The sequence below is a fragment of the Hyaena hyaena genome, unplaced genomic scaffold (assembly GCF_003009895.1).
Source record: "Hyaena hyaena isolate Hyena2069 unplaced genomic scaffold, ASM300989v1 scaffold_400, whole genome shotgun sequence".
NCBI lineage: Eukaryota > Metazoa > Chordata > Mammalia > Carnivora > Hyaenidae > Hyaena > Hyaena hyaena.
In genome coordinates this window covers 795,153-819,609 of record NW_024081031.1, presented here as the reverse complement: position 1 = coordinate 819,609, position 24,457 = coordinate 795,153, and the positions used below count along the sequence as shown (strand labels likewise).

General features: G+C 37.7%; 1 protein-coding gene across 9 annotated transcripts in view; it reads left to right on the top strand.

Moving 5' to 3' along the window:
* SIPA1L1 (signal induced proliferation associated 1 like 1) overlaps positions 1-24,457 on the top strand; it is a 370,770-nt gene that overhangs the window by 200,601 nt on the left and 145,712 nt on the right. For 6 of the 9 annotated variants that reach the window (XM_039251856.1, XM_039251855.1, XM_039251861.1 and 3 more), the window contains one exon: positions 24,234-24,364. The exons of 2 other annotated variants lie outside the window; for them this stretch is intronic. The gene's annotated coding sequence lies outside the window, so the exon portion shown is untranslated. Of the gene's footprint in view, positions 1-23,182; positions 23,276-24,233; positions 24,365-24,457 lie in introns of those variants that run through there. One more of the 9 variants, XM_039251858.1, reaches the window with a different exon arrangement.

The following is a 24,457-nucleotide window of genomic DNA, read 5'->3' as shown; positions in this document are numbered from 1 at the left end:
CACCCTCAAGAATTGTGTCAGGATTGTGTCAGAGCATTATGAACTATCATGGTGTCATCATTTAGGACAGTAATAATCTTATAGAGGTAGCCTTGTGATGTATTGTAACCTTTTAATTTATCTGACAGATTAATGTAGAGTAATCAAGGGAACACCTTTTTTTTTTTTTAATCAAAAGATTTGGACCTAGTTCCTGATTCATCACTAGACTACTTTGAGCCTCATACACCTTTATAAACAATAGAAAGTTTTCTGCATTTTTTTCCTACCTTATGTAAAATTTAATTTTTGAGATTTCCCAAAGCAAGTTTTCTGACTGTTGAAAAATAAGAAGCCAACTCCCATTTAAAGTTCGGAAGAATTATGTAAGGTTATTTTTTGTGCGAAGAGTCCTATCACTTTCTTGAGAAAGATTTGACGTGGAGTACTTTTCTTGATTAATCATTAAAATATAGGCTGAGAGAAGGAAACTTCTTTATTAACATGCCAAATTTATATTTCCTGTGTAAGATTTTTTAAATATAGTTTTCTTCATTTCTTTATTGTGTACCTACAACCTCTTGTTTAAACACCCGGTCAAAATAGCATCTACTTTTGTTAAAAATTAAATGGCAAGTTTTTGTGAATAAAAATCATCCTTGTGCAGGTTTATTTCTTGTATCAGTTAGGAGGAATGTGATCTGCTTCAGGCATTAGAAAATCACTCTTAGTTGTTTAAGCAAAGGGAGGTTTATTTTCTCAATAAAGTCATCACTTCCAGGTCTGGCACACGTGTTCAGGGATGCCCCAAAGGATGCTGGATTTTGTCCTTCAATCCATGAGTGTCTAGTTCCTCAGGCTGCCCTTTATTAATGTAAGATGCACCTTGGCCTTCCTGCTCCCTGTACTTCCAGGAGGAAGAAAGTATAGGCAAAGCCGTTACTAGGCTGCAGACATCTGCCGACTTCTCTACTTCTCGTTGGTCAGAACTGGATGAGGTAGTTAGGTCTAGACCAGTCACTGGCCCCGGGGCCCCAGAGCCCATGACTGATTTAGGGAAATCCACATTTCTCCCCTGGGGCTAAGAGAGAGATGCCTGCTGACCTGCCGCATGGCTGCCTGAAACAAATTGAGAATCTGTTAGAGAAGAATTGGGAGGGATAAATTTGAGTACGCAGTGGATGGTGTCTTCCATGCCCATTGGAGAGAGTACAGGATGTTCCAGATACGTTTAGAAACCTGTGCGTTTTCAGTTCCCTCGACCCCTTGATTTCCTGGAATAAATTATAGATACTTTTTTTTTTTTCAAAATTTCATTTCCCATATTCTTATCTACTCATAGCTTGTCATCTTCATGGATGACTCAGATATTAGGACAGCACATACTGTGATTTAGAGTTTTCCTTAATATTATGATGGGACTTTAGTGTAATGCTATAAAATTGGATTTTGAAATCTCTATGAAAAATTTGTACATTTTAAAAGGAGTTCTTTTTAGTTGTTATCTAGGGGATTAATATTGTTTTATTTGTGATTAAAACCTGAAGGTGATTCATAGGTGACAGTCACCAAATATATACAAATTTGCATTCTACCTTTTAAGTTTAATATTATATCATAAAATGTTTCTCGTGTAGTAGTATGCCATTTAAAAAAAAATCCTGTGGTGTCTTAATTTATGTAACCATTTTGCAGTTCTACATTTTGTTTACTTTCATGTTGTGCTGTTAGCAATGCTTTCATTTACATTTTTATTTGTATAGATTGATTTTTAATGTTATGGATTGTTCTCTTTAAAATTCCCATTAAAAGACATTTTAATGTCTTTTGAAGCATTTAGCTAGTTACCTCCTAACAACATTGTACTGAAGAATTAGTTGGATTTTTTTTTTTTTTTTTTTTTTTTGGTATGGCAGTAAAGTGAAACATTTTCTTCCATATCTTCTTTTCTTGTGAATAGACTCTCCTGTTCTTTTTCAGTTTGGTACTTTACTAAATAACAAAGTATCTTTTTTACATGGTAAAATCATACATTCTCATTTTGGAACATTGTCAGCCACTTTCATCTCACAAACAACTATTAATATTTCTGAACAATTTGTATGAGCTCTTTATGTAGGTGATTATATATTATATATTTGTTTTAGTCTATGTGCCTAATAATATTAGATGCTGGAAATACTAGGATCCATATAACACCTGCCGTCTCCATGACATAAAAAAATAATAGTACTTTCCCATTTTTTCCCTAATATTTGTGTCATTTCATTTTAGATCATAGTGAATTATCCAATTTTTCAATAATAATTTGTAGAGTATTTGTTGTCTAAAGTAAGTACCTTTACCAAAAATAGAAGACACTCCTATAGAATTCTTTTATAGAATTTTATTAAATTCCTACTAAGTGATCTTATACTTTTGTTCTTGTTTTAGTCATTTATGTGGAATATCAACAGGTTTAATAATGTTGCCTAAAATTGCATTTGTGTATGTTGATAACGTATGTAAAATTTTCATTACAGTGCTTGGCAGGTTGTAATTTCTCAATAAACAGAAGAGTTTAGAGTTTTCTCTAATATCTTGAGAGTTGAAATTGGAACCCTATTTAACTTAGAATTGATTAGATAACCTGCCAGCTTTTATTTCATTTAATCGCTTGTAATTTGCGTGTATTTTTTCTTAGGCATATGGAAACTATAATGTATGATTTCTTCATTTAATCAGGAAATTAAAAATTTCAAATTGGAAAGAATTAACAACTATTTCAGCATCTCGTATTTGGAAAGTATTTTATTGATAGTTTTTTGTTTCCTTTTTCGTGTTTTTGGTCTTTTTCTGGTATTCTAATTCCTTATGCTGTGTTTTTAGTAGGAAATCATCTGTGTTCTTGCTTAATCACTTTCAGATATTTAAAAATATTCAGTGGTTTATATATATATTCTAGTCTCCAATTTGCTTCTCTTTTATTTCTACTATGATTTCTAGGAATATAAAGATTTTATTATTTTTATCAAAGAATCATGTTTTATATGTATTAATTTTATCATATTAGTTTATTATGGCTTATTAAATTTTACTTTTTTCTTTTATATTTTCCTGTTTTTCTGAAGGTTATGAGTTGAATTCTTAGTTTATCCTTTACATTGAAAGTTATAAATTATCTCACTCTATGATCTTAATCTAATAGAATAGAAGTGTCACTTTTCAATTTTCAGAAATTCTGAACAATACCTTGTCATGTTTTGGTTCGCTCATACACGTAGTTTTTACTTTGTTTTCTTGGGCACACCTAAAAATTAAACTTTGACCCAAGTATATAGACTAAGTTTTAAAAAATAATCCTATTTTAGGTTTCTTAAATGCTTGCTATAGGGTCAGTTTTTCTATACATACCATAGACAGTGAACTGACTAGAAAGGTGATCCTATTTTTTGGGCATAGAGGTCAGGATAACTTTATTTGTTTCATGAATTTTGTTCTTCATTGTCTCTTGTCATCACTGTGTGTCCTGGGTATGTATGACATGACTGCCTTGCTCTGTTTTCTTCCTGCTCTTGGCAGAAATGTCCATGCCTCACTTTATGTCTTCCCTGACCTTGTTTAGCACTGAGAGCCCAGCACTCATTCTCCCATCTCCTGCTTTATTATTCTTTAAAGAGCTTTATAGTATGTTAAAAATATTATTATTTATTTTTGTCTGTCTCTTTCCCTGGACTATAACTCCAAGGAAGACAAAGAATTTTGTTACTTTCATTCAGTGCTATAGCCTCAGTGTCAAGAATAATACCTTGTATAGAGTAGACACACAATAAGTATTTGTCTAATTAATAACTGAATGCTATTATTTTCACTTGATTTCTCTTTATGTTTCAGTTTTTCTCTTGATTTCATTTGTTACAACTTGACACAAAAATGTCATATTTAAAATTTTTTTTCTTAATGTTTATTTTTGAGAGAGAGAGAGAGAGAGAAGAAGGAGAAGAGCATGAGCAGGGGAGAAGCAGAGAGAGAGGGAGGCACAGAATCTGAAGCAGGCTCTAAGCTCGAATCTGTCAGCACAGAGTCTGACGTGCTTGAACTCATAAACTGTGAGATCATGATTTGATCCAAAGTTGGAGGCTTTACCTACTGAGCCACCCAGGCACCCCAAAATGTCATATTTTATTACAGTTGTTTCTGCTACCATAGCACCGGCTTGATGATTTTATTTTAAAGTCGATATCCAATAATTTGCCTTCTTTGTTGTTGTTGTTTTTTAAATCCAGTTTTGTTAAATATCTACTTCAAGTTGGCAGTTTTCATTTTATTCCAAATTCAGGTTCTTTTTATAAATTGAAGTAATTTGCTTTCATTTTCATATTTATATTACTAAATTTCCTTAAATCTGAGAACTTGTATGATGGTTTTAGAAACTTTGATCTCTGAAGAATTATAATCAAGGGGCGCCTGGGTGGCTCAGTCAGTTAAGCATCCGACTTCAGCTCAGGTCATGATCTTGCGGTCCACAAGTTTGAACCCCTCGTTGGGCTCTGTGCTGACAGCTCAGAGCCTGGAGCCTGTGTGTCCTTTTCTCTCTGCCCCGACCCCAGTAGTGCTCTATCTCTCTCTGTCTTTCAAAAATAAATAAATGTTAAAAAAATATTTGAGACTTATAATCAATTCCTTTTGACATATGGACTATTATCTCTGGACTAAATCATTTCTCATGACCTATTTATGCTATATCCATGTTCTTAATCTCCTTGTAATTACTGTTTATACCTCACAATGTAGTATGTTCTGATTGATTCCTTACTGCTACAACACATGTTCCCTTTTTACTGAACTACTGTCTCCAAGCTTTGCGTCCCAGCCCCCTCCTATTTTTTTTTTCAACAGTCAGCTCCACTCTTCTCTTAGTGAAGCTTTTCCTCAGCAAATCTGAAGTACTTCTGGGTCTTTCCACTGCAGTCTGTGTATATTTCTAGTCATTTTCATTTTCTAATGCAATGTCCTTCACAGTCTCTGACACATAATAAGTGCTGAGTAAATATTGCTATCTATATTTTTTATATTATTATTTGTTTATTATTTATACCATGTCCTGTTCCCAAACAGGATGTAAGGGAAACAGGTGGCTGGCTATCTATATTTTTTCTTCTTCCTCCTTTAAAAAATTTTTTTTAAATGTTTATTTATTTTTTGAAAGAGAGAGAGTGAGAGCAAGCATGCAAGGATGAGTGGGGTAGGGGCAGAGAGAAGGAAAGAGAGAATCCCAAGTAGACTCTGTGATATCAGCACAGAGCCTAATGTGGGGCTCAAACTCACAAACCATGAGATCATGACATGATCCTAAAGTCTGACACTCAACTGGCTGAGCCACCCAGGGGCCCTTCTAGTTGTACCTTTTGATTCTCTCTTCTCTAGACCCACTTTTATTTGGTTTCATGTGAATAAATGATACAATTTTTATAAGTTTTTTTTTAATACATGAAAGCCTGCTTTGGTTCAACTCCACTTAGAAATATGAGCAATATTAATTCCCTTTCCTTGTTCTCATCAGTTATTTATTTACTTACTTATGCGTTTGTTTATTTACTTGTTTGTTTGTTTGAATTTCTACACCCAACTTGGGGCTGGAACTCACAACCCTAAGATCAAGAGTCACATTTTCTATCTATTAAGTAGCCAGTCAAGTGCCCTACAGCTTTTTATCACAATTTTTCCATACCTCACTTCCTGACTTAATGGTACCTTTCTGTCATTTCCTTTTATCCTCTGAATCATGCCATCCCATTTCTCTCTGTAGAGAAAGTACTTGCATTTCACATCATCAAATTGGCAAAAATTAAAAGCTGTTGGAGATAATGTAGAGAAATGGGCCTTCTCTTCAAGAACATGAATTCTTTTCTACTTGTTTATATTATATTTTATCTTTTTGGAGTTTCTATTTGGAAATTATCGTTTTTATTCTAGTATATTTTATTTTCACATATATACTGTTTTGTCTTTCATTCACTTTTTTTCTCTTCACAGTTTTCCCTTCATATTACTGTTCAGTTTTTGTTTTACTTGTGCCACACAACTTTTTCATTTGGGTCAGGGTATTAGTTTTGTCTGTTTTCTAATTAAGTCACTAGGAAACTTTTGTACTCGAAACTACAAAGCTCCTGAATTTGGTTTTGGGAAGGAGGGGGTAGGTCTGCCTAGTGGTTTCATTGAAGGGTAGATGTCCCTTGATTTTATAATCAAGTCCAAATGAAGAGCATTTCAAAAATGATTTCGAAAGTATAATCTGTCTGTCTTTTCCCTACCCAAAAAAATCCCAAAGGTAATCTAAGAATGCAATCTGAACTGTACTCCTTGCTATTTGCTTTAGTGACGATAGTGGGCTGTATGGAGTAGTATCATGTTTGTTAGCTGACAGATCCTTTATCATTGCACAATACCCACATATAGTAAGATTTATTTCTTTTTTAAATATTCTAGCATATTTTCATGACTTTCTTACTGATATCTCATTATTTTTAATAAAAATTGTGGAATGTGTGTTATTTTTGTATTATTTTCAAAGTAATACGGGTTTTTTTGTTTTGTTTTGGGTTTTCTTTGGGGGGGAACTACTTTATAGCAAATATTTATAAAGAAAAAAAATCCTTCCAAAAAATCACCTATTCAACTATATCAGCTATTTCATTTCCCTTCTAGTTTTGAAGTCCTTGTGTTTTTGCATGTACAAATATATATTTACAAAGCAGAATATAGAATGTTGGTTTTTTACTCAACATTGTATTCTAAATTTAAGGCATGTTAACCGTCCGTTCAGACAGAGTCTTATCTTCTGCCTTCTACCTGAGAGTGGTCCAGTCCTTGTGACTGTGGGAGAGATTTTGCACAGGCTCCTTCTTAATTAATTCATTGGGTTACTTCTGAAACCGGCCATCTTAGTAAGGCAACAGAAGGAAAAAATTATCATTTTGCAAAAAACTAAAGAGAATTATTAAACTATTAATGCTTATTAAGAATTAAAGAATTCAATTCAGTAAGATTACCAGATATGAAATAAATAAAAAGTCAGTAGCTTTTTAGTATGCTAGCAGTGCGTATTAGAAAATGTGATGACATAAATGATCCTAGTCTAAGTAAGAAAATATTATAATGTACCTGATAATAACTATAACAAATGAACACAATATCTTTGGGTTAAAAAATCTTTAAATAGATCTATATATGTTACTGAGTGGGAAAACTCAATATTACAAAGAATTTAAAGTTTTCTGAGTTCACTTATAAATTTAAAAATTTATAATTTATACAAAACCAAGAGAGTTTGCCATGAAACTTGACAAGAATGATACTACAATTAGTTGAAGAAGTAGAATTAATGACATCAGCAGGATTTATTATAATACTATGATATTTCAATTGCTTTGACATTGTCAGACAGAAAAGCAGACTATCCAATCAGATAGGGAGACCACACGAGGAGGCCTCCACATGCATGAGGACTTTTTTTGTCATTGTATTAAAAATCAATATGGAAAGAGCATGCAAAAAGTAATAGTTGGGGGACACCTGAGTGGCTCAGTCGGTTAAGCGTCCGACTTCAGCTCAGGTTATGATCTCACGGTTCGTGGGTTCAAGCCCCGCATCGGGCTCTGTGCTGAGGAATAGCTCAGAGCCTGGAGCCTATTTCAGATTCTCTGTCTCCCTCTCTCTCTGACCCTCCCCTGCTCACGCTGTCTCTATCTCAAAAATAAATAAAACATTAAAAAAAAAAAAGTAATAGTTGGATTGAATGGTAAAAGTAAAAATATATTCCTGTAAACAAATTTTGGATGAATTAAAGACATACCCTTTAAAGAGTGACCTTTCAACTTTTAGAAGAAAGTATCGGACAACATCTGCATGGTGTTGGAAATTGGAAGAATTTTTTCTTGAACAAGATCCAAAAAGCCCAAAATCTAAAGAGAAGAGTGATAAATGTGACTGTGTTAAAATTTTTCAATGTGTATATGAGAAAATATACCTTGAACAAAGGTCAAAGCTACAGAATATGAAATACATTCAGGTATACATATCTCATGGAAGATTAATACCCATAGCATATGGAGTAATCCTACAAGTCAGTAACAAAGAAAAATGGACAACGTGTAAGTAAATAAGACCAATAAGTGGATCAAAATTTTTACTAGTTATCATGGAAATGCCAGTGAAAACAATAGTGTAACATTGATACCATCACACTGGTAATAATTTAAAGGGAAAGGTGGTAGAGAAAGTGATGTCCTATTTGTTATGGTTGGATTGTAAAATTGTTACAAGCATGTTAAAGAGCAGTCTGATGTATCTAATAATGTTGAATAATGCTTCAACTCAAGGTTTCAGCAGTTCCCTTTCTAGAATCCTTTAGAGAGACTTTCCTACATGTCCCCAAAGAAGATACGAAAGCAGTGGCCATTTGTTCAGTGGCCATTTGTTCATTGTTTGTGATAGAAAAAATTGGAAATAATCTAGATCAATAAAATCTAGTACATACAAAGAATAAAAAACATACAGAAGTGAATTTAAAGGCTCTATGTCTTTTTGTATCAACATGAATAAATCTTTAAAAACAATTTTTGTGTGAAAAAAAGTTGTAAAAGAATGCTTTCCAAATGATACCATCTGTACAGATTTCATAAATATACAAAATACTTATGGGAAGGGTGCATAGCATCTTTAGGAGACGTTTTTTCAGAGAAGCTGAGAGCAGAACGGGATTGGAAACTGATATTTTAGCTATATTTATAACATTTTATTTCTTTGTAATCTGAAGCAAATTTGGCAGAATATTAGCATTTATTAAATCCAGATGATGGGTACTAGATATCGCTACAGTATTGCATGTTTCAAATATTTCATAATTGAAAGCTTTCAGTTTAGACTAATAGCACTGCAGTCCCCAGTTAAACATCAGATTGAACACATGCCACAATTATTTCCTTCCCTCATTAACCCCTATGCCAGTGATGTTAAAGGAATATAAAAAGATATAAATATACAAAGACAAATAAGAGAAAAATAGGAGCAGGTTAGGATTATCAACACAGTTTTGGTCAGCAGAGGGCTGGACACCCTGCACCTAATGATATGGACAGAGCTGAATGTGAATTCCTTTACAGAGGGGTCCTAGGGAATGTCGACCCTGTACAAGGCCAAGATTGGAGGATTCAAGTTGCTGAGAAGATTGGAAAGGTGAGACTGGTTGTAGGTAGATACTGGGGTCCCTTCCCTAACCTGATATGATTATAAAGCCTCCTGAAAATGGGAGGAATTATTTGAAACATTTTTTGCTGAGCTTGGTTCTTGGAATGCTGAAAGCTAGACAGGAAATGGAACCGTTCTCCTCTAGAGAAACTGAAGTGTATCCTAAAAATGACTTGTACACACCTGGCATTTGTGAGTCCTCCAGTATAGAGGGAGAACCCTTTCTCTGGTTTAAGCTGGCAAAGGATTTATGGAAATAATATTCAGTGACTTGCAGCACCACTGAGAAGGCTGTAGAGCTAGGCTTAGAAAACGAGTGACCACAGGGGAGGCCAAGTGGCTGGAGAGAATGCTCAGTCATACAAGAAAGCCAGTGCGGTGTTGCCTCTCAACACTGGGTGTCGAGCTTTGTGTTGCCACCATGTGCACTTTACCAAGGGCACTACTGGACGCTGTAGGCCTCACTGCTACCATCACTTTCCATGTAAATGGATTCACCACCCCCTTGTTCTCTCCAGATACTACTTTTCAACTCCGAGTTCAGGATGTGCTCATCTCATTGGGTGAGGGACCGGTTGTATGTCTGCACCCTGTCTGTAAGAATATCTGGTTAGCTGACAGTGTGCCGTTTGTAGCTTCTGTTGTGGAAGATAAGACAAGGAATTTCCCTGGATATAGGAAGAGAGCTCAGAGACTAACCAGATGCTAAAGAGTCATAATTCTAATTTTCCCTATGTTCAGTTTTCGCAAGTAACACAACTAGGTCCCCAACCAATCCCCTAAAGGAAAGTTTATGTGGCAGTCAACAAGGCCTGCCTCCACACAGAGCTTTATTTTAATGCCTTATTATTATTTTTTTTTAAGATTATATTTTCTAGGCAATCTCTACACCCAGTGTGGGGCGTGAACCCACAACCCTGAGACCAACAGTCACACACTTCACAGACTGAGCCACCCAGGTACCCCAGTGCCTGAATATTAAATATAAAAGGATAGTTAGTGATAGCAAACATATGAGCAAAAAGCCTTCCATGTGAGAAAGGTAATGATCACAACAGATAGAAGAAAAGTATATGTGGGGAAAATATAGATACTGAATATGAAGAGGAAGCTTTAAAAATTTTGCTTAATATTAATGGGGATGAGATAGAGTATTACAGTTATGAAATAAGAATAGAATTTATTTTTTTAATGGGAAGAAACAATCATTGAAGACAAAACTTTTTCAAAATTGAGTCTAAGAATCAGTATGAAACATTTAATAATATGGTTGGAAAATGAAGTTTAAAAAAAATTCTTCCCAGTACTTGAAAGAAAAAGAAATGGATGGGGAGAGAGGATATAACCCAACTATTCAGGAGATCCAGTATCCAGTAAGTAGAATGTTGAAAATGAAAGGGAAAGGAAGAGAATTATTTTTTTAAAAAAAATTATAAAAGAAAGAAAATTTCACTTAAGTGAAAGAGATAATGTTTTTATATTGAAAAGGCTTAGTGGGTGTCTAATAAAAGGATAATAAAAAGGCTCACACAAAGGCTACTCCAGTATCTAAAAAGATCTTTAAAACCTCCTGGGGAAAAAAAAAAAAGAAAAAAATGTATAAAAGAACAGGAATCAGAATATCACTGCAGTTTTCTGTTAGAACAGTGGAAGCTAGAAGATAATGAAATAATACCTTTAAAATTCCATTGGTAAATCTTTTCCTACCTTGAATTCTATTCCCAGCCAAATTGTCAATTTAAGGCTAGACATTCCAAGTAAAAGTCTCAAAGCTTTTACTACATATGTACTTCTTAGGCAGTTGCCAAATGAAGATAGTGATAGTGGTCATCAAAATGAGGGAGTAAGGTGTGAGATCCGGGAAGCAAGAGGCCCTTTGGAGGAGAGGAGAGAAGGAACTGTCAAGAGGATAATGATGGGATGCTTCTCACAATGCCAAGGCAGTAAACCTATCATTCAGCCAGCTCAGATTAGAGTATAAGGATGGAGAGCTTCAAAAGAGAGGGCACAGGAAAGAGAAACGGATTTGATAGGGCACTCATTGCTTTGGTAACCATCTGGAAAACAGTAATGAAGTTTGTTTTGGGTTTTTTTTCATTGAATTTAGGAAGAATTAAGGGTAGGTTTGTAGAAACTAAGCAAATGGGGGAAAATGAAGGAATTATTAACTCCAGGAAAAATAAACTAAGCAATTAAGGACATATAACCACAGCAATACAAATCCTGCTCTATGTATAGCCACGATACCACATGTACACAAATGCATGTACAAAAATATGTACATAGAATATGGCAAGAAAAGAAAGGGAAACTTATTGAAAGCATGCTCATTTCTCATTTTCCACAATAGAACTTCAGCAGATAATATCTAAGATAGGTAAGTCAAGAAGTAGCAATACGAACATGTTAATGCAGGAATATGGAAATATTGGAGGGAACAGTACTATGAATTGAAAGTGGTAGCTCCTGGAAGTGGAGAAGATGAGGTAAAGAGCTGCTGTTTGGTTCGGTTTGGTTTGGTTTGGTTTGGTTTCTCATATGTTGTAGTACTGTTTGCCTTTAACTATTGTATGTATTATTCTGATAAAAAGCATAAATGAGAACCTAGGTAGCATAGCAGTGAGTATCTTTGTACAATAGATTTTCCTTCTGTAGATTGTAAAATCACTTCTCAGTGTTCGTTGTACCACTTGTTCTTATATTCAAACATGGATGACATTTATCATTAAACTCCTATAGGGACCAAGTATCTTAAAGCTAAATAAGGCACAGTCCCCTGCTTCAGGGCCCACTTGTGGCCTCATGAGTGGTGCATCAGAAAACCCTGAAATATCAGAATATTTTGTATGATTGTCATTTGGGAACCAAGGATGTGGTGAGAGTGTTAGGGACGAATGGAAAGTCTGGCAGAGAGCCCAGGGCCTGCTGGAGAAATAGAGATCAGAAAGAGTTGGTGTGAGTGTGAAGGGGAGGCCTGGGGTTCGGCAGAGGAAAACCTTTCCTGCCTCTGGACAACCATACATTTCCAAATGTTGAAAGAGAGATTACAGAGCCCAACAATGATTATGATTATTTTCTGGTTTACCTTCTTCCTCCCCCCCTCGCCCCACTTACAGGGTTCTATCAATTTTCATTGCCTCTAGCAACATAAGGATGTCTGTTTTAATTGTACAGCATTAACAGTGAGTACTGGCATTCTTAAGATTTTTCCTAATGGGTTTAAAATGATATAGTGTTGTTCTGATTTGTATGTCTTTGAGGGTTATTATACCCATGATTGTCATAACACTAGTTAGGCCTTTCCTTGCACTTGTGTTCTGTTAAAGAATTTTCTTTTCTCCAACATATTTTTTTCTTTTAAACTTGTTTTACCTGCAATTTTGTGGAAAAAAAAACTTCAAAATCAATTACTTTATCAGAAAACTTCAAACTGAGAATCCTTCATTTTTATTGCCGGCATAGCTGGTGTTAGAAGTTAATATGAATTACAGTGGTGATTTCTTTAGAGAATACTTGTCTTGATTTTGAACCCCCATATGTTACATGAGTACTCTCAAGGGATGCTGTGTAAAAGGTAACATGGCAGGAGCTGGGGTGTGGACAACTTCCTAGGAGAAACTGTACCCAAATGCAGTCTCGAGGACTAAGAAGTGAACAGGGAGAAGAGTGGAAGGTAGGTACAGGCCAAGACAATGAGGGAGGAGAATCAGGTGAGGTTGTATTCCAGCACAGGCTGCTGCTTGGGTTTTTGGTTTGTTTTGTTTTAATTTTTTAATGTTTATTCATTTTGGAGAGACAGAGAGAGACACAGTGCCAGTGGGGGTGGGTCAGAGAGAGAGGGAGACACAGAATCTGAAACAGGATCCAGGCTCTGAGCTGTCCGCACAGAGCCCAATGAGGGGCTCGAACCCACGAACTGTGAGATCATGACCTGAGTGGAAGCTGGACGCTTAACCGATTGAGCCACCCAGGCGCCCCTGTTTTGTTTTGTTTTTGAAGGCTCATAAGTGCATTCAAAGTACATTCAAGGAATTGTAGCTGGTTCTCTTTCTCTTTGACTGGAAGCTGAAGATTCAGAGTGTAAAGAGACAGGGCTGTTGCTTGGAGAGATCTGTTTTGCATTTGGGAGATTGTTCTTTTGCCTTGAAAGTAGTGGGAACTTAGAGTGAGGTTTTAGGCAGGAGAGTATAAGTATTGTGCTTGTATGCACTCTGTAAACACTCAGTTCCGAAGAGGCAAGGTGATGAAATTTTGAAGTGAATGCTGGTGCAGACACACAAGATGACATTTGAAGATCAAACTTATCATTCCCCTTAAGGAAAGAGTTGCCAAGAAACAGAGGTCTTCCTGCCCCATGGCTTTATCTTTGAACACTTGTTCGATTTGCATTTTCGTTAGCTTTTTTTCTAGTTTGTAAATGAAAGTTTAAATGATAAGTTACTAAATTTGTGAGTAACATGGAATCTAAAAACAAAAACCAGCCTCATGGATATAGAGAACAGATGGGTGGTTGCCTGAGGTTGAGGGGAAGTGACATGGGTGCAGGTGATCAAAAGGCACAAATATCCAATTATAAAATGCATAGGTCACGGTGACCTAATGTACCTCATGGTGTCTGTAGTTAACTGTAAGGTATTGCATATTTGAAAGTAGCCAGGGGAATGGAACTTAAATGTTCTCATCACAAGAAAAAAAACCTTTGTAACTGTGTAAGGTGACAAATGTTAACTGGACAGTTATCATTTTAGAGTACATACAGATATCAAATCGCTAAGTTGTGGACCTGAAACTAACATAATATTATGTCAGCTATACCTCAGCTCTTAAAATAATAAATTTGTCAGTAAAATCTCATTTAGAAGTCAGGAATAGATAAAAGTAATTTTATTTGAGGATTATGTATAATGTGCATGAATATTTGTATATATGCATAATTAGTAAAGAAAAAAACCTGGAGGAATGTGGTGTGCATTGGTTTTAAAAAAAGTTATTTCACTCGCTCTTGTCTTAATTGTTGCTGACAAGTTGCCAGAAACATTTGTAGAGGGCTCCTATTTTCAGAACCAGGATTTATATATATATATATATATATATATATATATATATATATGATTTCAAATGTGTCAGTTGTGAAGTGTTTCATCAAGTTATTTTATGTCAGCTTGGCAGGGGGAGGTCCTCTGCCTCTCCTGGACATAAGTAGATTCTTTTATTCTTTATTGTTCATCCTCTACCTCCCTTCATTTTCTAGTTCTGTGCTAGATCAAGTTTCTTCCAAAGTGAGCGCTCCCTTGCACTGGATCCTTTCTTTTCTCCATCTGTATCTATCATTCAATGCCTATCTTAGTGTGTATGCCTGGTCCACGCAATATCTGGAGGAATACACAAACTATTAGGAGTGTTTACCCTTGGGGTTAGTATTGGGATGTCCTGAAGGAGGGATATATTTTTCACTTTTTCTTCACCGTTTCCATTTTTTTTCCTTTTTAAAGCAAGAATCCTAGAATTCATTCGTTTCAAAAACAGCTTTGGAAAAGGGGGCAACAGTGGAAAGCCTTGTATACGGAAGAGAAATTACATGAGCCTAAAAGATAATTATCTTGACCGTCATGAATTTGATGGTGGTTATTTTTATTTCTGGTTTCTGTTGTCTCTCCCACCTGTGCTGTGCTAACCACCCCTCCTTTTTCCTGTAAATGTATTTATTTACTTTGCTAGGATTTTTCAGAGCTAATCCAACCGTGCATTAGTTTACCTTTTAGTGATTTCACTGTGAAGGGGCCTTGTCCGCTTCTAACTGATGCACTTCTGGTTGTTCTTTTAAAAGATTTGCTCATTTGTGTGGCTATTTTCATGCCCTTTGATGGGAACTGAATAGAAGGGAAAAAGGTCAAATTGCTGTTATTTTTCATTCACTTCTGTTGTTGTGAAGGCTCCTAAAGAGAGAAAAATGAAGCTGAAATCTGTACTAGATTTCAGTTAGGTGGACTTTTCCTTTTCTTGACCCGTTCCCCTCAACACTGATATTCATGAGATAGCCATAACCACATTTTAAATTAACAGTATGAATTCTTTTAATTTGTCCATTAATTTCTAGTCCATCTTAACTGAGATCCTGTGACTTTTGTTCCTAATGTTTCCGTTTCAAGGAGATTGAGCTTAGATGCTTTGGGGATAAGAACCAAATGGGTCTCTGCCCCCAGGAACCTAAACATCTAATTGAGGAGAAAAGGCCAAACCATATGTAGGGCTAATCACGAATTTCGAAAAGTAGGAGGGGAGGAGAGGCATTTTTAGGAGGTAGAATATTCTAGTGCAAGCAACATGGTGTAGGCATCAGACCCCCTAGAGCAGTGACCCAGGCTTTTCTGAGTGGGAGAGTCGTCCACACGAGCTCTGTGGATCATACCTCCTGGCAGCTGCTGTACGGGACGCTGCATACGGAACCTGGTGCTGGGGCGCCTGGGTGGCTCAGTCGGCTGAGCATCCAGCTTCGGCTCTGGTCATGATCTCGCGGTTTGTGGGTTCGAGCCCCACGTCGGGCTCTGTGCTGACAGCTCAGAGCCTGGAGCCTGCTTCCGATTCTGTGTCTCCCTCTCTATCTCCCCCTCCCCTGCTCATGTGCGGTCTCTCTGTCTCTCAAAAATAAATAAATGTTAAAAAAAATGAAGAAAAAAAAAAAGGAAACTGGTGCATCATGGTGCTCAAACTGTAGTTAAAACGGATGGCAGCGAATTGTTGCAAAGCATGTTCTGAAAGAACTCAGGGCACAGGTGACCGGATAGGAGTTTGAGGAAATGTGGCTTCACACACGGGCTTTGTCCCTGCCTGTTTGCCCCTGGTGAACTTGAGTTTCTGACCCTGCGATACCACGTGTGGAAGATGACGGCTTTGAACAAGGGTTTTTTCCTCATAACTCACAACTTAAAATTTTGAATGTAAGCTCAGAGAGGGATACCCTTGATTCAGGTTTAGTCATCCGGTGGATCTTTGTGGAAAAGTACCATAGTTTGTCTAGGGCAGACCTACCTTCCTGTAATGTCATGGGAAGAGGGAAGGAGTCTGGGGACAGGTACCATGCAGTGTTGAATTCCAGGCCTACATCACACAGTAACAGGGTGGCAATTGAGGGGCCATGAAGGTTCCTGAAAGACAAGTGACTTGACCACTGTAGCATTTTAAGGAAGTTGATTATAAATGTTTTTTACCCACTAGATGTATTTCTCTGCTAGTAGTGAAGATTCATAGGGGTGCCTGGGTGGCTCAGTTGGTTAAGCATCCGACTTCGGCTCAGGTCATGATCTCACGGTTTGTTGGGTTTGAGCCCCACATCGGCTCGGTGCTGACAGCTCAGAGCCTGGAGCCTGCTTCAGATTCTATATCTCCCTCTCTCTGACCCTCCCCTGCTCACTCTGTCTCTCTCTCTCTCTCTCAGAAATAAATAAAAAACATTGTAAAAACCTAAAAAAAAAAAAAAAAAGTAGAGATTCATACAGGAGCTTGTTTTCAGAAACGGGGTGCCTGGTGGCTCAGAGTCAAACGGTTAAGTGTCTGACTCATGATTCTGACCCCGGTCATGATCTCACAGTTTGTGAGATGCAGCCCCATGCTGGGCTCTGGGCTGACCTTATGGAGCCTGCTTGAGATTCCCTCTCTCTCCTTCTCTTTGAGCCCCCCCCCAATTAAAAAAAAAAGTAATAAACATTTAAAAAACTAATAATTCAGCCTACAAAGGGAGATGTTTTTTCTTTTGTAATGTATATTCTAAGTAGTTTTCTGCCATAAATTCTCTAACTGCCAGTCCAGTATTTACTGAGAGTGAGCCTTGTGTCAGACGCAATCTACTTATCTCCCTGAAAACGGAGATACTACTTCACAGGGTGCTTGGGAGGGCTGGAGCCTTGAACACGTGTTGGAGAGAGAAGTGGATAAGAGTCCTGCTGCTCTGGAGCCCTGCAGGGAGAGCTCATAGCCAGAAATAAGGGTAGGAAGAAACAGAAAAATAAACGATCTGCAATCTGTATTTAAGGAAATGCTAAAGCAGTGTGGGGTGATTTTATGTTTTAAGTTTTTTCTTTGAAGTCTTGGTCCTTTGGTGGTATTTTAAAATCTGCTAAGTGTGGGGCCCCTGGGTGGCTCAGTCAGTTAAGCATCTGACTTCGGCTCAGGTCATGATTTCACAGTTCAAGCCCCATGTTGGGCTCTGTGCTGATGGCTTACAGCCTGAAGCCTGTTTGGGATTCTGTGTCTCCCTCTCTCTGCTCCTCCCCCTCTCATGCTCTGTCTCTCTCACAAAAATAAATGTTAAAAATTTTTTTAAATCTGTTAAATGAAATACGGTTACTATTGTTATTAATCATGATTAGTAATTATTTGGATTTTAGAATCGTATATAGAAATAACTTTATGTTTATTCATTATTCTTACTGATGCTACTTTCTACTCTTTTTCTAAGTTGAATTTACACATGCTTTCTCAAGTGCACTTCCCTTTTTAGAATATAAATATTCAATTGAGAGAACCACAATATGTTTATTAAAGCCATTTGTTATGTTCTTACTGGATTCCCATAGCCCTCTTGTTCCAGGTAGATTAGAGGGACTTTGAGGGTGAAAATATTCCCTCTCTGGATCCTCCTGGAAGGGTGACTAGTATACTGCAGAGTCCCAAACAGTGCCCTTGCATCCACGTTGGTGGCCTGATAAGCTATCTTAATGATGTGGATTCTCAGCTGCTGTTCATCGTGTATGGATCAAAGGTAGCTTTTGTAGCTTATCTAATTTAAATCTGACTTAATACAGTTCAGACCGTCTCTTTGCCTTCTGTTCCCAGAGGAGAAAGTCAATACTATTAGACTCTCCCTCTCCAGGTTAAATACAGTGTTGGTTTCTTGAGCCATCGATATCTCATAGCAGAGTCCAGATGGTGACATTCTTCACATTTAGCCCGAATCTCCTCAGGACTGTAACGACAGAAGGTGAGATGTCTGTGAACATGGGAAAGTAGAAGCGTCCCAGGAAAGGGGACAATGGGTGGCTCAGCCTTGTTCTGGTTATGCAGCCTCACTTGGGTTTCAGTCACCACCACCTGGTGACAAGGTGAAATGGAGGCTCTTTGGGCTAGAGGGCATTTTTATATTGATATTAAATACAAAGAAATTATCTGTAAATGAGGAAGTTTAGACAGTTGTGTTAATCATCTGTATGAACTAATTAAATCTGTAAATACTGCTGATCTTTTGGTCTTTAATACTCTATATTTCATGAAGCTCTCTTTGATTTCATTTAAATCGGGAGATTTAGTGTAAGATCATCTCCTGGGAAGGACCTGACATCTGTTGAGCTTTGACTTGTTCGGTGATTTGCATAGTTGGACCTTTAGGGGCGCCTGGGTGGCTCAGTCAATTAAGTGTCGTTCAGCTGAGGTCATGATCTCATGGTTTGTGGGTTTGAGCCCCGCATCGGGCTCTGTGCTGACAGCTGGCTCAGAGCCTGGAGCCTGCTTCCAATTCTGTGTCTCCCTCTCCCTCTGACCCTCCCCTGCTCATGCTGTCTCTCTCTCTCTCTCTCTCTCTCTCTCTCTCTCTCTCAGAAATAAAAAACATTAAAAATTTAAAAAAATAAACAAGGCAGTATTTTATAATTAGTAGTCAGAGGTGTGTGTGTTCATTGTACTACATTCCCAGGTTGTTTTCTTTTTTGAAGCAACAGAATGATGGTTGGTTTTTTTTTTTTTTTTCGAAATTTTTTCTTCTGATTATTAAAGTTACATTTGCTCATTTTAGAAAATAAATAGTACAAGTACCAAGAAAAAAAGGAAAGCTCAGAAATTATTCTTAATCCAACTACCTAAAGACAGGCATTGTAAATTCTCTGGGGCAACTTCTTTTGGCTTGTTTATATATCTGTATGTAACTTAAAAAAAAAAACCTATATGTATAATATATATACAGTTTTGTTTGTATTCTAGATTATTCTAATATTGGACATTCTTGTCTCCAATTATGTTCAATAGGATACACAATATGAAAATGTTCTATTTTTTAAAAAGTGAATCCATGGTCCTATCAGTTAAGAAACCTAGTTTAAATAAACTTTTTTTTCCTTTTTTGTATTTCATGTAACCTTGAATCTACTAATCTACTATTGTGTTGTGAGGGAGGTGATATGTAGTGTGTCCCTGCATTATTTAATTCTGGGACCCTTTTTCGTGGATCTGTAACTTGCAGAATTTGAAGCACCGTTTGGGGGAAGCTGCTGAGGATTGCACCCCCACTCCCGCATAGGAGACATTTACTGGGTGTTCCCATTTCTCACATTCCCTTTTCCTTCACTCATGTTTGGTCATAAGCGGTTTAGTACCAAATTATATTTGATAATCAGCTGTGCAGTAGATTACATTGTACAGTATTGATGGATATAATTTTTATGTATTTTAAATGAATATTAATGTACTAATTAGTACATGAAAAACATACGCTTGCTTCACTGATCTGGTCTGGTCTCTATTTATTTATTTATAAATGTTTTATGTATTTTTGTGAGAGAGAGAGAGTGGGGGGGGGAGGGGCAGAGAGAGAGGGAAACACAGAATTGGAAGCAGGCTCCAGGATCTGAGCTGTCAGCACAGAGCCCGACATGGGGTTCAGACTCACAGAGCATGAGATCATGACTTGAGCCGAAGTCAGACACTCAACCAACTGAGCCACCCAGGTGCTTCTGGTCTGGTCTCTTATATCCTGGTGCCAGGCAAGGAAATGCTCAGTGCCCCTGAGGAGTGGGTGAGCTCCAATTTCTTTTCCTTGAAAGTGTTCATTTCATGCACCTCAGACACCTATTATTTTTCCTCTGATAATTCTGATTCACTGTTCCCCTTCTACTTCTTACATTTTACTCTACTTTTTACCTTTGTGTTTCTACCTTGAGCTCCTCAGACCTAGAATTGCTTATTAAATGTCTATTCATGTTTAAGCATAAGAGGTAAACATTCCCATATATTTCTCTTCTCCTTATTTTGCCGGCTGTTGAATCATGTCATTGCCCATCAGTAACTCCACCATATTATGTAACTTGCTGGGCATCTTTATTCTATCTTCCCGTTTCCACCATCAAGCTTTCTGCCAAGGTTTGTTGTTTCCTTCACCCTCCACTACACAGAGGACCTTCAAGCTTTAATAGGACTTTGAAAAGTAACTTTTTTCAGTGAACTTTTTTAGTTAGGTGGGAGGGTAGGAGCCGAATGTTATTCTTGCTTTTGGTTCTTGCTCTGGCCTAACAGACACATTTTAAATTGCTTTCTTATCTCCAGATTCAATGGGAACTTCATTTTACTATATAGATTTCGTATTTTATAACTTTTTACTCGGTTAATTTCAGGGCATTTTTTAAATCTCCTTTGTCTCCATCAATGGTCTCTTATTCAGATACTGAACATTTGGAAGACAGGAACTGGATTTATCAACCCTGTTTTTCCCAATCCTTCCTGCTTTTTGTTGAAGGGACAAAACAGAAATGAAAGAAGGGAAATTCCTCTCTAAAAAGTTAAGTGCTGATTCATAAATCTTAAATTATACATGACATTGCACTGAGATGTTTGTATGTGTTACAGCCTTACTTGAAAGAGTGAGACAGCCCTTCCATCTGAGATGTTACTTCTATGTGATGTGAGTGAAATTCAGGAAAGCCAGGAAGGGATGTAAAGAAAACAGTTTACCTTATTTGGTTATCTTAGCTAACCTAATGTTCAGGCACTGTGAGGTTATATTTCTATTTTAAAATAAGCTTCCTATTACATTCTAAAGTATATGGGTATTACTAAGGAATATTTATGGACATTCTAAATATATATATACAACTTTATAAACAATTTACATTGATATTTTCATAAATACTCCAATTTCATAAGATAATATTTCATACATACTAGTACTAGAGTACTAGTAGAAGTACTAGCGAAATCTAAAAACATCCCATTTTGGAGTATGGATGTATTTGATGAGAAGCGCTACATCTTTTTGGTAAACATCCCATATTGTGTTGTAAATTATTTCAGGGCAGAAGTATAGTTGTTAGTTTTTTGGTTTTTGTTTTTTGTTTTTTTTCCTTCCCACATCTTCTTGTATAGCCTTTAAACTATTCTTTATGCCCTTGGCACAAAGAAAGCTTCTCATGTTGTTCTTTCGTTTGGTTCCTTCAATTATTTATTGTTCTCACTTCCTCATCACTCATTCGCTTCTTGGAAAAAAATTGTTTTTTCCATTTTTCTGGTAGCTAATTCATTATACAAAGTTGATAAATAAGGAAGATATCAAATGAGTACTTGCATGTATTTTACCTGGAGTTCAGGGGAGAGATCATGAGTAGAGATTTGGACGTAACTGCACAGGGAGTATATTTAGAAGTTCAGGTACCTATGACGTCACCAGTCCACACTGGCTACTGTGCAGCTATTTCCTCATGTGATTCCATTATTTGGTCTTCAGTCAGTTGTAGAGGCAACAGTGACCCGATCAAGTCAACAAACACCCTGCTTTCCAGAGTAATATTTTTACCTGGGTATACCCATGCCTGCCCTCTCATCATCACGCATTCAGTGCTCCCATACGTCCTAATACTAATACCCTTTATAGCCCCTTCCCAAAGTATGAAGGATGGTAGGAGAAGCCAGCCAAAGCCAAGGATGCCACTCTGGAATCACTAGCTAGCTGTTCAGTGGAGCCCACTAGTGATACTGAAGAGTGACCAAAAAGAGAAAGGCAAGAGAAAATGAAGCAACATGGTTATCATGGAAATCCAGAGAAGAGAGTTTTAGGGAAGAAGAAGTGGTAAAGAGTGTAAATGTCTCAAGGAGCCAGAATGAGAAGGACTGTTTTTACACCTGTTGCTTTCCTTGAAGGGAGAGATTGTTTCCTCAAATACCCCTAGCACCAAGTGTGTGGTCGATGCTCAGAAGGAAATTCAGAAATGCAGGGGATGATTTAGAAGAGGAAAGGAAGCACTTTTTCTGGAACATTGGTGTCCAGAAAGAATGGTGGGTTATGTTGTGATAGACCCTTGAGTGATGAAAAGACTTTTACAGTAGGATTTGAATGCATCTGCTTGGTTTCTAGAATTTGCAGGAAGTCACCAAACTAAACAGTGGGGTTGGTATTCTTGCTAAGTGGGTCTACTACCATAAACTCAAATAGTACATAGAGGTGGAAAATTAAATGTGTAGCCAGGAAGTTTTTGTATAGCTTACTCTTTCAATAGATGGAGGTGATGTGCAAAAATTAGTATTGTTCTTCTATTTAAATCTACTGCTTTTTACTGTATTTAATGATGCTTAGGCAGGTTTGCTGAAAATTAAGAGAATTGCTAATTGTCAGCATACGTTTGCTTTTCTGTCAACCCTAAGGAATAGGCTTTAGGTGTTACAGATCTGTCATAATATTACACACATAGTTGAAATTTTTATTTTTGACTAATTTAACAAATGTAAAACGTATATATTTCTACATATGCTAGTCTGCATCCACCGTTCACATTGCACTGGAAGGGGTTTGATGCTATAAATGAGGATGGAGAGAAAGAGAGAGATGGGGCTGGGAGGCAGTGAGAATAGAAAAGAAGGTCCTGAGGACAGAACAAAACCTCTGTGATTTAACTTCGTTGTCTGTCTTCGACTCCTCGCTTTTGACACTGTGGGCACTCTCTCTCCCTTTGCGCCCATCTATATTTTGAAATTAAAAGGAAACTTTGTATTGTTTCATAAGACGTAATGGGAGTCTTGGCATTTCTTTTAAACTGCAAAGAAATTTTTAGGAAGTGTAAGATTTTTTTCAAACTCACTAAAAAACCCCAGGAAGCATGTGCAATGGTTCTGGAGAGGAGGGCATTTCCAAGTCCGTTCTATTTATTGTCTTTTAGGGCTGGCTTTCAGTTTGCCTCCTGCAATGGATACAGCCTCACAGACAAAAGACAGTTCTGCAACAAACTATTTTCTAAGGAAATGAAATGTGACAAGAATGTCTTTTTATCACGGTGGCATTAGTGTGTTGGCCTTTGAGAGACCGAAAGCTCTGGGAGTGGTAGGTTTGTTTGGGTTTCTGTGAGCTTGTGACGAATGTTGAAAGCATCTGATTTTTATAACAATCTACTGAGAATTGTGCTTTAAGCTAGTGTATTGTTGGTTTGAAAGATAGTTCATTGAAATAAACACCCCCCCACTCTCCCCCACCCCCCACTCCCAGTTACAAAATAGCGCATAAATTCCAGCTTTGGTTGTCTAAAGGTTTTTTTCTCTGGAGATGGGCTGGAGGTTACTTTGCATTTTGGCTCAGTTGGCTGGTTTCCCTCACATCTTACAAGGAGCACTTCTTGACCCTCATCTGTGGCCGCAGGTGCCTCCCCTGCGCCCCTGGAAGCAACAGTTAGCACGTTATTCCACTTGAAGGCTTACAGCTCAAGAGGAGCATGCAACGTTTTGAATTGTCAAGGAAATCTAGCAATCTGAGGGCACAAGTATCTAGAAAGCTCAAAAGCCAGGTTTAATTAGGTAGCTGTGCAAAGCCATTATCCCCTTCACAAAAGCCGAGGAAGAGGAGCCAGAGTGAAAACAATTGGCGTTTATCTGCTGGCTGCCGGGCCCAGCCCAGGAGCCCAGCTGCAGCTCAGCCGGCCCTGCGTTCTGCAGGCAGCGTGCAGTTTTTGAAACTCCCCTAAATGTTCCAGTCTTTAAATAGCAGCGAGTCTTCTAAAATGATGCTGCGTACTGCAAGAGAAATTAAAGCGGCTGCCTCGGAGGCAGGAGGCCGACTAGCAAGATGCTTAATTATCGTGGAAGTAAGTGCTTGTTACCGCCGAGCGGAGTGCAGCGAGCGCGGGTCGTCCTCGGGGTGTCTGCCGTGATTTGTAGACAATGCAGCCCTGTCAGCACAGTGCTGGTTCAGCAGCATCCTTCCAAACATGTATTTGGCAAGAATTTAAAGGCCACCTCTTGTGTAATCTGCGGAGCCATGGAAAAGGGTCCTCTGCCTTTATTTTCAGGATATACGCAACCACGCGGGGTTTTGCACTCAGCATGCTGACTGACGGGCTCACAAGGAAGTTGGTGTTCTTCACCCATCACCTGCAAGGATGCTAACACTTCTCTGTCGTCTGTCGGGGAATATGGAGAGGTCTGTCCAGAGCAGCATTTTGTTTCTGCTGTCTTCGTAAATCAGCACCGGAGCGGGGTGTGGGGGGCGGCGAGGGGGGTGGGAGGATGCAGT